General features: G+C 32.4%; 1 pseudogene; it reads right to left on the bottom strand.

Moving 5' to 3' along the window:
* Positions 1–3,255: 3,255 nt before the first annotated feature.
* Positions 3,256–7,841, bottom strand: LOC134237454 (uncharacterized; annotated as a pseudogene).
* Positions 7,842–15,183: the final 7,342 nt, after the last annotated feature.

Raw genomic sequence — 15,183 nt, 5'->3', positions numbered from 1 at the left:
AAACAAACCACTCTCACAAAAACACGACACCTTGATGTCACTTATACTGTAAAGAAACTGTTTAGAATATATCTCTAAGTAAGTGGTAACCAAGGGTACATTTGGAATACATTTAAAATGCTGACATATGCTGAAAAACATTCCGTACAAGCTCAAACTCGATCAACGACTTAAGAAAAACAATAAAAATGTTTGACCCTAAGTATATAAGTATAAGCAATATTATTCTATACATAACTTTATGGTTGCCATGGTAACACAGTGTAACCATGCAAAACCAGTAACTAAGATTAGGTTAATGCTACTGTCTTGAGGAAAAACAAGAAAATTCAAGACTGGCAAATATGCATCCTTAGGACCTTGCAACACCAAAACAACAAGAGAAATTGGGTATAATTGCTACTTTGCAGTGTTACCATGGAAACAAAGTACCAGTGCTTAAAAGTGAATTATTTTTCGCTGCATTAAGAATTAAATTGCCATTTAATCAAGAAACAAACTAAAGGACTCAGCTTGAATAGTACTTATCTGTTAGAACTGAAGTTGAACATCATATATTGATAAAATCTGATGAATAAAACAACACTGTTGCTATGGTTACCAAGCAGGAAAATGTTCGATTTTGTGAACTTTATATCAATATTAAACCTTGTGTGCCAACTTCTTGCACCCACTTAGAGATTGGATGATAGTCAAAATCAAAAGTCAAGTTAGCTGTTAATAAATATCAATCATAAAAGTTTTGGGAATCTACATTTAAGGGTACCTATCCAAGGAAACAAAATGTTTTTCAGGTTTTTAGGCATATATGTTCTGCTTATTTCCATAGCAACGCTCTATTTAAAGAATCTAATCTGATTTTTTTCAAATGGGAAAACTTGGAGCACACCAACATCTTGTAAAATTGATCATTAGTTATGAGGAAATGTGCTTTTTATTAAAAGATAGGATCTGATTTAAACATACAGAGTGTTACTTTGAAGGCTCTCTGTGGTATAAAAACCTTGGCAACCATTGTCAACCAAAATGAAATATCATATTTTGTTTTTGGTATATGTTTCAAAGCTCTTTTTTCTATTATTTGGTCACATTTTATCCTATAATTGCTTTTTATTTTTACGTGTATGACTATAAAATTCAATGAATATTTTTTTTTATTTTGAATACTTTGTTACCATAGTAACGTATGTAATAGTTGATTTACCAAACATGTTTATCATGCATTTGAGACATCTGACCTTCAACTTTTGGAAACAGTCATTAACAATTGTTTGCTTTGCCGCAAATGTTAACTATGGGGCTTTCAACATGTTAAAAATGCCATTTCTCGAACTTTAAGACATGTTGCCATGGTAACTATAAAGCATAGCAACCAATTTAGCTTGATTTCAGTTCAGGGTATCAATGTTTTTTATCATAGACAGTTTGGAGAAATTCTGGGACTATGCGTGCCACAGCACCTATATAAAATTTTCAAATTATTACACAGAATGGCTCTTAAATCAGCAATGTAAGGAAGCATTTAAATCAACAAGACTCGGAGTATTTCAATTAACAAGCAGCAACATTTAAACATTCAAATCAGTTCTATGCATTGAATCTTTTGAAAAATTGGTGCTAGTGCAATATTGAACAGGTTTATGAGTTTTACGCGTCTTTTCTTTTCTTTTCTTTTTTCTTTTTTTTTTTTTTTTTTTTGTATCATGACCTTTCAGTTTCCTTGTGTGGCAGATTTATATTCATTTTTAAAAAATGTATTTTTTAAAGCTGAAACTTATGTGGAAGCATCCCGGGGTAGTGTAGATTCTAAATTGTTCAAATCATGATCCCCGGGTGTTTGGCGGGGCCACATTTTGTAGATCTGCCGTTGCTTTAGTTCTTGGCGACGCCAAATATAACCAAGTGAAGAAGGAAAACATAGATTCAGTTTATAAATTTATTATGAAAACAAAAAAGCAATTGCAGATCTACAAATATAAAGAATATAAACCCAAAATGTCATTTTCATAGTTTAAAAAAATAGGGATATCAAAATATTTATTGCCCTTAGTCAAACATTCAATTGCATTATTGGAACAAAAGTCAACTGTTCGGAGCATTTATTTTTTTTTATAGTACATTGTATTTGAAAGATTATTAATTAAAATTAATCGGAAAATTAAAATAAAATGGAAATGGGGAATTGTAGACACACACTATCCACACATCCGATGAAATTGTTGAATACTGTTTGTTCAATTAATGAATACCGCAGCTATATATCAAATTGTCTTTTATGTAAGATTATTGTTTTAATAATCATCGAACTTTTAAAACTTCAAGGCTATGCAAATATTAAGGGTGTATCTAAGCATTTGAAATTCCTAGAGTATATAAATATAATTGGTACAAGTCAATTATTTTTCATAGTGCAGTATAACCTTGCCTAATTTACTAAGTAGAATAACAAAAAAAGTCATTGATTGAGAAATCATTATCGCGCTATGTAATTACTGAAGTTTCCATATGTACAATGTGTTTGATCTCTTATTCGTCTTAGGACGTACACTATACAGCAACTGTTGTACAGTTTGAGGAAGGGCTCTTTTTCAATTTTGAGATGAAAATTTCATTATCACCCCCTTTTCTTGCATTTCTTTAATATTCGAATGTTGTTTGATTATTCGATCGTCGGTCCATTTGACGGACAGTCGAATAGTCGATTATTCGTTGACATCCCTAAAAAACGTTTCTTTTACAGTTATGAAAAATGCCTGAGCTTATAACTTAGACCTAATAAATAAATTACAATTTAATTTGATATTTTATTCAGATGTAAATATAGACAATACAATTTCTTGGTTTGTTAGTACGGGAATAATTGTCGCAGCTATTGTAGAAAAGGATTACATTTAATTACAAGCAGTTTATATATCTTTCCTGCAACAGTTGCAACATTAATTCCCGTGCTAATAATCAATAAAAGCAAATCGTGTAAATCATACCTGATTTCCATAAAGCATATATTTTTATGATTGTTTACATATTAGAACAAACGGCACAAGTTATTTCTCTCCCTTGAAAATATTATTGACAATGCAATAAACCACACTGAGCTTCTACAAAATAAAATAGGTTGCCTCTTACCCGAGTCACGTATTTTTTCTGCAACAGCGGCGACATTAGTCCCCATACTAACAACCAAAGAACGCATTTTACAGCTTAGATTAAACAAGTCATATCCTCATATACATGTATAGCAATATATTTTATTGGTTACATTTTGGAACAAACGGCACAAGTAAGTTCTCTCCCTAGAACATATGGGGGACATTTCAATGAGCCACATATAGCTTCAACAAAATAAAATAGGTAGCCATTGTAGTTTGCATGGCCACCATGTATGGCTTCTGGTTTCTTGTCTACACATGTGTATGTTGTACCCGCTGCGTGGAGATAATGTCCCGCCATTAGATAACCCTCGTACTCAAGTGACCAACCTTCGTAACAGCTTTTTCTTGCTAAAATGAAATATCACATTCATCTCATAAAGATGTATTACATAACTAAAGCATTTTATAAAAGAAATTATTGCGATGACTGAAGGAAATAAAGGCAAAAATCAAAATAAGTGGTGGATGAATAATCCTCCTGTAAAAGCTGTTTAACACTATCAAAAGTCGAAGTAAAGATTTACAATGATTAATTTCAGCTGATTGGAATATAACTTATTCATAAACTAGTTCTTACGGACTGTTTGGTAATTATATAAATTAAGTAAATACGAATACAATTACTAGTAGACTTATTCTTCCCTGTTTCAACACATAAAGCATGAAACCTGCAGCTAATTGTTAAGGAAGGTCAGAGTTCACATTCCTGGTACATCGTATTGGAAGTTTAATTGTGACCTCATTGAAATTTAACAAGCCACAAAAATTAATTAACGACATGATATAACAAGTTATATATATATAAATAACAAGTTAAATTTATCTATTTTATCAAATATTTATAAAATCTTGTAAAATTGCAATACTTGATAACAATACAGTAGAGTAATAGAAGAAAGACTTTTGTCAAATATGCCGTCATCAGCCTTGACATGACGCAACACAGGTAACACAAAGGACTAGATTCACTGGTTTAATATATACAAGTATGCTTAAATAAATATGATATCATTGCTAATTTTAAACTTAATCATTAAAACTAAAAAATAATAATTTATTAAATACAATTTGTATAGAATATGAATTTATCAAGTAGCATATTGGAGCTGCACACAGGCCTTTAGATAGCTTAAAAAATTGAGATGTTGAAAAAAAAAATACAGGCAATTTTTTTAAGCTAGCCAAAGGCCTGTGGAGCTGCACAGGGACAAGGAATGTAGAGAATATCGCTAAAACATAAGCATATTCGTGATTTACATCAAAAGTGCAAGGGCATAGACTATTTTGTTTGAGCTGAAATTTGGAATATTTATTCCTTATATAGTGTATATTTTGAAAAGTACTGGGAGCTGATCCCGGTGTGCATAACATTAATTCTATTTATAATAGAATTTAAGCGAAGTTGAAATTTTTCGCTATTATAAGCATTTTCGGCAAAATTTTCAGTACTTCGCAAACAGCACAGACTAGCTCCCACCGCTTTTTGGGGAAATTGAAAATAAACATCTTTTAATGTGTATCAATTTTTTTTCTTGAAAAACAAGCGTATGCCATTGCACTATCCTCATTTCCTACATTCAGCTTAACAATTCTATTTTTATACAAGTCACGTGACAAACAGCTGATACATGCGATATAACTAGTAATAACTACGGCCCTATTCTATCCATAATTAATAGCTATATTACATTTTCTACAAGTATTCAGTTGCTTTGTTACAATTTTTAGAAGAAGTAATACATATAAAAACGGTGCAAAGGTCACGTTTTCCATATCGGTCCTTAACATAGCTGAGAACAAAGGTGGACTTTTGCAAAAGAAAAATTATCAATGAAAAGCACGTCAGACTCTAATTGTAAACTTTTTAAATTTCAGAATAAACAAAACTCAATTTTTCCTATTGTCAACGTTCCTTATTTATATGATATTTCCCACTGTCATTTGCTTATAGAGAATATGTCTTCGAACTTATAAGCTTCTCAGAAACTTCTGAGTGCAATCAATTATCTTATTAAATTAGAAAGGCTAGCCTAACAACGGTGGTTACCAACAAATACGTGCATCACACTCAATCAACAACATGAAAAAAGAAAGGAATTCTAATGAAATTTATATATTAGTATTCTACGACAACGAAATATTAATTTCCAAATGTTTGCATCAAAATGTTCAAACAGCTCTAACAAGCAGAAATGACAAAAATATTTTTTTTTCATCAGTGAGTGAGTGAAAGGACACAATTCACACCTAATAAGCATGGAAACGAACGGTAATTAATTTCTTTAGTACTGGAATACATAGTGTGCCTTTTTGCAAGAGGTCCAATGAAGTTTCTCGTTCTGGTATATGGAAATCAAATTCATGTTTAAAAGCCTGTTGCCCATGCAGCTAACATACCAAAACCTGCTTTGCTACAATCCGATTTTAATCTCTTATTGCCCTAAATGCACAACGAACGGCCTCAAATGCTGCTAAAATTAAACTAGAAATTCTTTTATTTCAAGAATATTTATGTACCTACTATTTATATGAAATCTACAGATCTACCACCTTGGTACTTGTATAAGGTTTTCTCACCCGGAAACATCTTTAAAATGGATCTGTTTGGAACAGTACACACAGCACACGGTACATCATGATCGTTCAATGCATTGAAATACGCGTTTTCCTTAAAGTTCGCTGTTTCATACTCTGCTCCATGAATATAACCCTTAATTCCATCAAATCCATCCCTATAGATCCCCCACTCTGGATCCGTCGGTAAGCAAAGAGGATCTACCGCCGCTCCTGGATTTGTATAATGTGATCCTGCGGTATACCCTATAAAAGGAGCAAATCTGCATTTGAAAGTTGTATCAATCATTGATATCTTATTCTTAAACTTTTTTGCTGTATAAATAATTAATTATTTATGCATTAGTTAAAAATAATTCCATCCTCGTTTGATGTCATATTTTTAACATATCTTTTTCACAATGAAAATTTCATTTACCTGAATAGACTAATTATGCATGTGGAGGACACATACTCTTACCCCATCTGGTATATACAACCTCTCTGTTTCCAATTTCTACAATGAAGAATTTAATATTTCTTTTAAATACATGACAAGAAAAGATAATAAGTAGTGTAGATATTATGGTAGAGTCATACCTCTTTCCTGTATGTTAGTATTCCCTTCGAATACGTGGAGAAGAAAATAGAAAAGAAGATAAAGTTTCATCATCTGCGAAAAAAAAAACAAGAATTTAAAAAAGTTTACACATCGACATGGTAATTGATATATTTATTTTACCAAAAAAAATATGTAGACATTAATTCGAAAATATTTTGGGATTTATTTTTAGACTCTACCTTTGATAGATTGAATCCAACACCTTAAAAACTTTCGACTTTTCAACTTTATACATAACCATTCCCCACGATAAATTAAAGTCCAGGCTTTTTTATACCATTGACAGCTGCTTTATCAATAAAAATGGAACTCGTAAATATATTTATCTGGTCATTGGTCATTTGCAAAATTATTTTGCTCTGAAGTTGACATCAAAGAGATGCTTGAGTTTCTGTTTGACAATATCTGGTTTTTTGAAGACCAGGTATTCCAACAATGTATTTGAATTCCCATGGGTACCTTATCAGACATATTTTTAAATTCATATGAAGCAGAATTTGTGCAAAATCACATGCCTGAAAAGAAGAAAACACTTGTTGTGGCCTTCAACTCGACATTTACATATATCGATGACGTATTGTCAATTAACAATGGTAATTTTCATTCCTACGTCGATACGATATATCATGGTGAGCTGAAGATTAAAGATACCACAGAGTCTGACACATCTGTTTCTTACTTGGATTTTTTACTTGAAAAAGACGTTAACGGTAATCTAAAAAACCAAGCTATATGATAAACCTGATGACTTTAACTTTTTAACTTCCCTTATTTATGCAGCAAGCAAGCCTCGCCCTCTATCCCGTTTTCTTACCCTCGCCCAAATATCGCTTATATTTCAAGACAGTAACCATGTATTTTATATATCTCAGTTGATTCGATACGCAAGAGCATGCTCTACGTATGAGCAATTTCTAAAACGAGGTATATTATTGACAAGCAAGTTGACGAAACAAAGAATATCATCAGTCTTGAAGTCATCATTTCGTAAGTTCTATGGTCGATACAATGACCTTGTCAGCAAGTACAATTATCATTGAGTCAAATGTTGACTGACGTTGTTCACGCTAATTGTTGGTCCATTATTTATACAGTGAATTGACGACGAATTTTTCCGTTATTTCCTGATCATGACAAGGAGCACACGGCGGGTGTGACCGGTCAGTAAGGAATGCTAACTCCTCTCTCTCTCTCTCTCTCTCTCTCTCTCTCTCTCTCTCTCTCTCTCTCTCTCTCTCTCTCTCTCTCTCTCTCTCATATATATATATATATATATATATATATATGAAATGATGAACATCTGGTGTTAATCTTAGTAATGTATTAATCTTAGTAATGCACAAAAAAGATATGTTAATCAAAATGTAACTTAGCTCTTATCCGGGCCGTTAATCTTTCGGAAACAAGAAGATGAGAAAATAAAAAAATATAACATAACTCTATAAATTTCTCTGAGTTAGGTATGATAAACAGACCTCTTCCTCATTGGGGAAAACCCAGCAAAACTCATGCATAATTTACTTATCTAGAAATTCCCAATACATGCATCACAAACTACATACCAGTATACCTTTTGATTATAAGAAATTAAATGTGTTATAACCCCTCGCACATTATAAAGTCTGAACTGACCCAAACCAGGCTATACTCGAATAGTTTAGCCAATAATTAGAGTTATTCCTTAAATATCTATAATAATACATTGTTGAATAATTGTGTTGAATTGATAACACTCAATTGTATTTATTTTGATTTTTTTCATACTCCTATTAATATAATTGATAACTGAAGGAAAATAGAGGTACTGTGAACAATGAGCTCACTAAATGATACTCCCCGCCTCCCATATGGTTATAATGGCAAAGTCCAGTGTCGGATCAAAAAGTAAAAGATGGAGGTGCACAATGGCAATATGTAATAAAGATTCTGTGAAAGTTTCATTAAATTTCACTCAGTGGTATAAGAGGAGTTGCAGATAAGAGATGGGTACCCCAAAGCGTAACAGACAGACAGACGGACGTACATGCAGCTAGACGTACAGACGGATGGACGGACATGGCGATTACTATATACCCTCCCACTTTTCAAGCGGGGGTATAAAAACTTCTTAACAGAGTTATCCTACATCAAACTCTCATGTGACTCATGGATCTTTTTTGATTTCATTGTTCCTCCATGGCACCTGATCCCACATCTGAGTTTTTCGATGCCAGTGCTTGCTTTCAAAGAAAGTGGCTCCCATCAGCCACGTACCGTACCTCAAATTAAGAGACTCGACACTAATCTAGTGTTTCGGTGGTGTAATATAAACGATTTTTATTTTTTTCAGTGATTTTCAATGAGATACAGTCCGCTATCACCAGGAGGCTTTTTGCACATCTGTTATACAGATTATTAAATCAGTCAGGAGGAGAGCATATTATTAAGATTCTTATTGTGTTTAATATCACAATACCTTATTCGGGAAGGATTGTATTACAGTTCTTTTATTTCGTAGAGTGTGCCGATATTTCAATACTTTCTTATACCTTATCGCACATTTAATATACACATTTCAAATTCCATTGGTAATTTTACATATAAGCAATGATCATCTCCAAAAACTATCTCTTATATTTTCAATCTCTTATGCAAATAATATAAACCAAACTCTACAATATACTAATTTCATTTTTCTCTCAATATTATTACAAGTCAAGATACAAAACTTATCATTTTAAAAAGATTAAAACTTGCAGGTGTAAAAATTTTTACAAATAAGCTAAAACATGAAACTTCAACTTACATTTCGGTATTGAAGAAGGTAATCTTGCAATGATCAGGCAGATGGTCTGTGGGTGTATTAACACAATTATAATAATTGGGGTTTTATCATAAAAGCTACAGTTCTTAAACACCACTTTTTCGGAGTTAATAGCTTTGGTGTAATAAAATTTAATGTAACAGATTTTAGGTCTTTAGCTCACCTTAGCAAAGTTATTGTTTCTATATACCCCAATGAAAAGCAAGGGGCATATAGTGATGGGGATGTCCATTCGTCCTTCCGTCTGTTCATTACGCTTTGAGCTACCCATCTCTTCTCCATAGCTCCTCTTATACCACTGATTGGAATTTAATGAATTTCTGTTACATATTGTTACTGTGCACGTCCTATTAAAATACATTTTGATCGGACACATATTCCGGGCTTCCCAATGGCAAAACATGGACTTTTCCAAAACCATTTGGGGTGGGGTAAGGGTGGGGTGGGGTAAGTATCAATTAGTGATTGTGCACAGTGCTCACAGTACATCAAGTTTCTCTTAAATATAGTGTGCTACAACTATGGTGCGTTCATTTGAAGAGAAACACATAACTAGTAAGTCCTATGAACCTGTTATCAATTTGCTTTATCAAATCTCAAAATTCGATTATATATTATCTGCAGCATAATCATTGTAGATTAAAAGTATATTAAGAAATTAATTATGATTAGTATTCAATTTTAAGCTAAGAGACATTTTTTTTTTATAATTATATGGGTATTTTTAACAACGAAGAGCAATATTTTTATTTTGCGAACTATCTTTTATCTACTCTCAATATATTTAAATTAATTTTTAATATTTCTGGTAAAGTGTAGGTGATCGCTGTATGCCAACATTTGTAATGCGAACAATTTATACGATAGCAATACTTTACACCTGATACATTTATGATCACTAAAAAGTAGGTGTTAAAGTTGTCAATAACATACTGACTGGTGACACAGATCATTTATATAATAAACAAATGACTTTAGATGCGATAGTTCTTTAAATCATGAAATACAGAATAATAAACAGTGACAAGAAATTTATTTTCTTTTCATTTATATCACAAAGTTGATAATTAGTCATTAATTATGTTCGAAAGTCCAATTAAATAATATAAATTTAAACAGAGCAGACATATACCCCTGAGAAGAGCAGAGGTTGGATCAGTTGGCATGGAGAAGTAATTATCTCTGTCGACTTCACTCCTGTGATTCCTCTTGATTGATTGTATACTGTTTAACGTCCCTCTCCAGAATATTTCACTGATATGGAGACGTCACCATTGCCGGTGAAGGGCTGAAAATTTAGGCCTATGCTTGGCACTAACGGCCTTTGAGCAGGGAGGGATCTTTATCGTGCCACACCTGCTGTAACACGGGGCCTCGGTCTATACGGTCTCATCCGAAGAACCGCCCCATTTAGTCGCCTTTTACGACAAGCAAGGGGGTACTGAGGACCTATTCTAACCCGAATCCCCACGTGGCGTGATTCCTCTTGACAAACAAGTTGATAAAGCAAGAATATCAGCGATTTCGCTAAAAGTTTAGTATCATTTTATGTAGGCTAGATATGGTCGATACAATGACTTGCAGCAAATACAAATCATCATTATGTCAAATGCTGAGTCACTCACTTCTTTCACACTGATTGTTGGGCCATTTTTACACTGGGTTGTTGCATATCGACGGGCTTTTCTGGCTTTTTCGAACATGACAAGGAGCGCAAGGCGGGTGTGACCGGTCGGCAGGGGATGCTCACTCGTCCATGGCACCTGATCATTGTACCTTCGGCAACTGTTTTGTTAGAATCATTTCACTGAGCGAGAAAGTGTTACTTTATAGAATAAAATTTCTCAGATTTATATACGTATGTGAAACTGAAACAGTTTGTGTATTTCTGGGACAGCCTTCGCACAGCAATATGTTACATATATAACAAGCACTGAAGTAACTCATATACTTGTGATCAACCCTTGACCAGGAAAATAACAGGGACCTCTGGGAACTCCAAAGGTCGGATCAGGTGACGAGAGTAACAAAATATCCCCTGTCGACCAGTCACAGCCGCCGAGAGCCCTATGTAATTATTACCGGCCGCCAGGAGGCGGTCGGTTATTTGATATATGAAAGTTTGAAGTCGTCGTGCGTTTCTGCGGAGTTAAAACAATTTAGATAAAAATATTTAATATTCATAAAATTGAATATTAAAACAGTGTTTAAATGTTAAACAAAATACGCACAATGTTTCATCCAACCCTAATTGACAAACTCTGGCATAACCGAGGTGCAGAGATAAGCACACTTGTTAGGCATGGTCTAAAGCAAAGACTGCGCTATACAGTTTACAAGTATAAACAATTTTACTTTCTCTATTTAAGGACATACGCAAGGTACCTTACCTACTGATAATTTTTCAAGATATTCTAAATTTAAACTTATAATACCATTACATATTCTTAGACAAAAAATCAGCATGCGTTACCAGGGGTTTTGAAAAGATATCAAATTTTAAAAATTTTTGCATTAATCAAAGAAAAATGTACCAAAATTACAAAACATAAATTCCAGATTTTTTTTCATCAAGTATTGTTTTAGAAGAGGTATAAAAATCCATATATAGACTTTAAAAATCTTGCACACATGTCCTTCATTTAGTGGAACTCTTCAACTCCAGGGAAGAACCCAATAAAGTTCAAACTACATTGTATGACCTTAAACAGGATTTGTCGAATATATTTTAAAATGCTGTGTATTATATACGTTTCGGAAATACAATTTCCAAATGATTAAATTATGACAATTTATTATCAGACAGAATATTACGAGATTTTGCTCAAACAGACAAGGACAATGCGAGTTTTACAATTATGCAAAGCCTTTTCCCGCCACATCTCACAGAAAAGTAGTGGCGGATCTAGAGCGAGCGAAGAGCCCCACATATTTGTTGCGTTTTTATTAAAGTAAAACTATATTTCTCTATGGTTAAGATAAATTTAAACTTAAGTTTTAATCTTTAAATGTTAAAACTAATATACTTTAAAAACAGCAAACGTCCAACAGAGTTGGTTTGTACCAAATTGTGCACGAAGACACAGAGGACTAGGAGTAATTTGCTTATACATAACATGTAGAAGGGTACATGTATTATGTATTGAAGAAAATCCTGTAATGTCGCATGCAAATGTTCAATGTCACAGGGATATATTAAATAACATGGATAAATATAAGTTATTTTAATAACAGATCAAGCATTCCAGTTTCTAATTGCTTCATTGAAAGGACCAATTGGTTTGCGGCCGATTTTTGACGCTTGCGTCCACATATGTTTCGTGTCAGGTAAACGAAATAGGCCGTTGTCTAACTTTATTGTATAGAAACAATGATCTGACATTTTACATGGCATAAGTCGGTCAAAATTGACCCAAATATACTTTGGTGAATTTGCAAACAAATGGAAGACCATTATAACGAAAGTTTGACTGGTGAATGATTTTTCTTTGGTTATCTTCATTAAAATTTCTTCTTCTTTTTTAAAATCATTTTCTATTCAATTTCATTTCTTTAATTCATTATTTCAATATTTTTGTTGAGATTGATTATTTTAATTGCATATTTTTCCTTGCTGATTAAAAATTACTTACGTAGCCTACTACTCTAGTAGTAACTATTTTCTTTAATTGACACTACTCTTCCTTACTTGACTTTGTATTTTGTATATATGTAAATATGTTCCTGTACCTCATATACCATTGTATGGTCTGAGTGTAAATAAACAAAGATCACAATCATAATGAATGAATTATACTTTTTTGCTCTGAATTATATCTGAAGAGTCAGAGGTCAATTTCCACGAATTAAGACTAAACCCCTTAATGGCCATTAGCTTTCAAAGAACTCAGTTTTGTCTTTTTCCAAGAAATCTCACCTTTATAAGAAGTAAAGGACAACACTTCAAGAAATACAGGTAAGGTTATTAAACTTGTTTCTCCAGTGATAATGTTAAATGAAAAAGTATGAAAATAATAGTTTGTAAATTTTGTAAGTTTTTCAATTTAACCATGGAGAGGTAGGCTTACAAATGATTAAGTAATCAATTTTGATTTCTAGAGGCAAATTTATTGGTATGGTATCCAGCTAATTATAGAAGATTATTAAGAAACGAAAATATTATCAAAATTATCATAACTTTTTTTAAATATGAAAATAAAATCTTTGTGAGAACATTAGTGCTAATTTTGAAAAAATGATCATTAAAGCGGATAAGCTGTTCGATACATACATATTCATGACAGACAAATGGAGCTCATCTTTGAAACTTTAATTAACCTAGTGGCAAATAAAAGTTACTAGTATTAGAAGAGGAATAATTCGTGTATTAGTATATATATATATATATATATATATATATATATATATATATATATATGATAAATTGTACAGTATTCTTTACTTTCAATGTATATTTTGTGTTATTTAAGGATGCACAACACAAACAAAATTTGATAAATGGATTGATGTACGTATATAATTTGACTGATTGTGAACTGAAATTGCTTATAAATATGAAAAAAATCGTAAAGTGACTATGTGCTTAGATATGCAATTTTGTGTCGTTTTTATGTTATTCGAAACAAAATTTTGCACATTTTTTTAGACATTGAAAAAAATGTTTCACATTTATCTGGCAAAAATCAAGAGGTAACATACTTGAATATAAATCTATTATATATATATTGCTAATTTCTTTTTTTAATGTGTTATGTAACAACTGATCCAAATAACATTATTGCAGAATTGATAATTTAGGGTTTTGTGCGTTTTGTAAATACATTCACACATTATGAATCATAATGTTGAACAGAACGATTCAAATCAAATATTATTACATATGTATGGATTCAAATAATTTCCCAGTATGTACTTTTGTTATCAGATATTGAGATCATCGCTTCTAAAAACGAAACTCTTAAAACATTTAACAATGTTTATGAGAATGACAATAAAAGACGACTTTTGAAGCTTTTGAAACCATGCTATTTGTCAAAGAAAGCAGCTTTCGATCACCTAAAAAGGTCGTAACAAACTCTCAAATCAAACAAAAAAAACGTTGATGGTGATCAAAAGTACTGTGCACGGTTGCCAATTTTTGCAATTTATTGCACGTGTCCCTGTCCATTAATGATCATCTTGTCACCGTCCTGGTGAATTTATCGCCCGTTTTACGATCGTGGCGAGGAACCGTGTAACTTTTGCCAATACTGCATTTCTTGCCTCGCTGAATAATGGATTTAGAGAGAAAGTTGCGGTAAGTTACTATATATCATGATGAATTATTTCAAAATTGATCTTAATTTTTTTTTAATGAAATTTAGTTTTGGCATTTACCTAACAATGTGTTTCAGAGTCTTTTTTTTTTTATTTTTAACTTAGTAGACTAGAGAAAGTATTAAATGCAAATGTTTGCGCGACTTCTGCATTGCATAATCTTCCTTTTCGTTTGCATTTTCATTACTTTCTTGAGGTTTTGGTTGACTGACTTTAAATCCACTTCTTAAATAAATCATTAGTTTTATAGGTCAGAGGCACCTTACAAAATTTTCAAAAATGGATATTTTTAAAAGTGGGGAAAAAAATGAATTGATGGATAAATTATTTAATTTTTCAGTAGATTTATAGACTGAATATTTTACATTTGTATACGCTGACAAACTATACACGTATTACTGTTAAAAATAAAGGAATTCATAAATTTTGCTGTTTATACTGTACATGTACCCTAAACAAGAGGCCCAGGGGCCACATCGCTCACCTGAGCAATTGGCTAGAAAAAAGCACATATCAGATCAGTACTGAAAGTTAACTGAGGGCGGGGATGGGGGGGGGGAAGGGGGCTTGAATTTTAACCCCCCAGGGGGTCTTGATTTGAACAAACTAGAATCTACAATACCTGAGGATGATTCCCTATAAATATCACTAAGCATGGCTTTGAAGTACTTGAAAAGATGATTTTAAAAGGTTTCCCTATATATTCCTATTTAAAACTTTTATCGGCCATTTGGCCC

This window comes from Saccostrea cucullata, unplaced genomic scaffold, assembly GCF_032062105.1.
Source record: "Saccostrea cucullata isolate Sc308-1 unplaced genomic scaffold, CSIRO_AGI_Scuc_v1 ctg999, whole genome shotgun sequence".
In the NCBI taxonomy this organism is placed as follows: Eukaryota; Metazoa; Mollusca; class Bivalvia; order Ostreida; family Ostreidae; genus Saccostrea; species Saccostrea cuccullata.
Note: the sequence above shows the minus strand (reverse complement) of the source record. Positions and strands in the feature narration are given on the sequence as shown.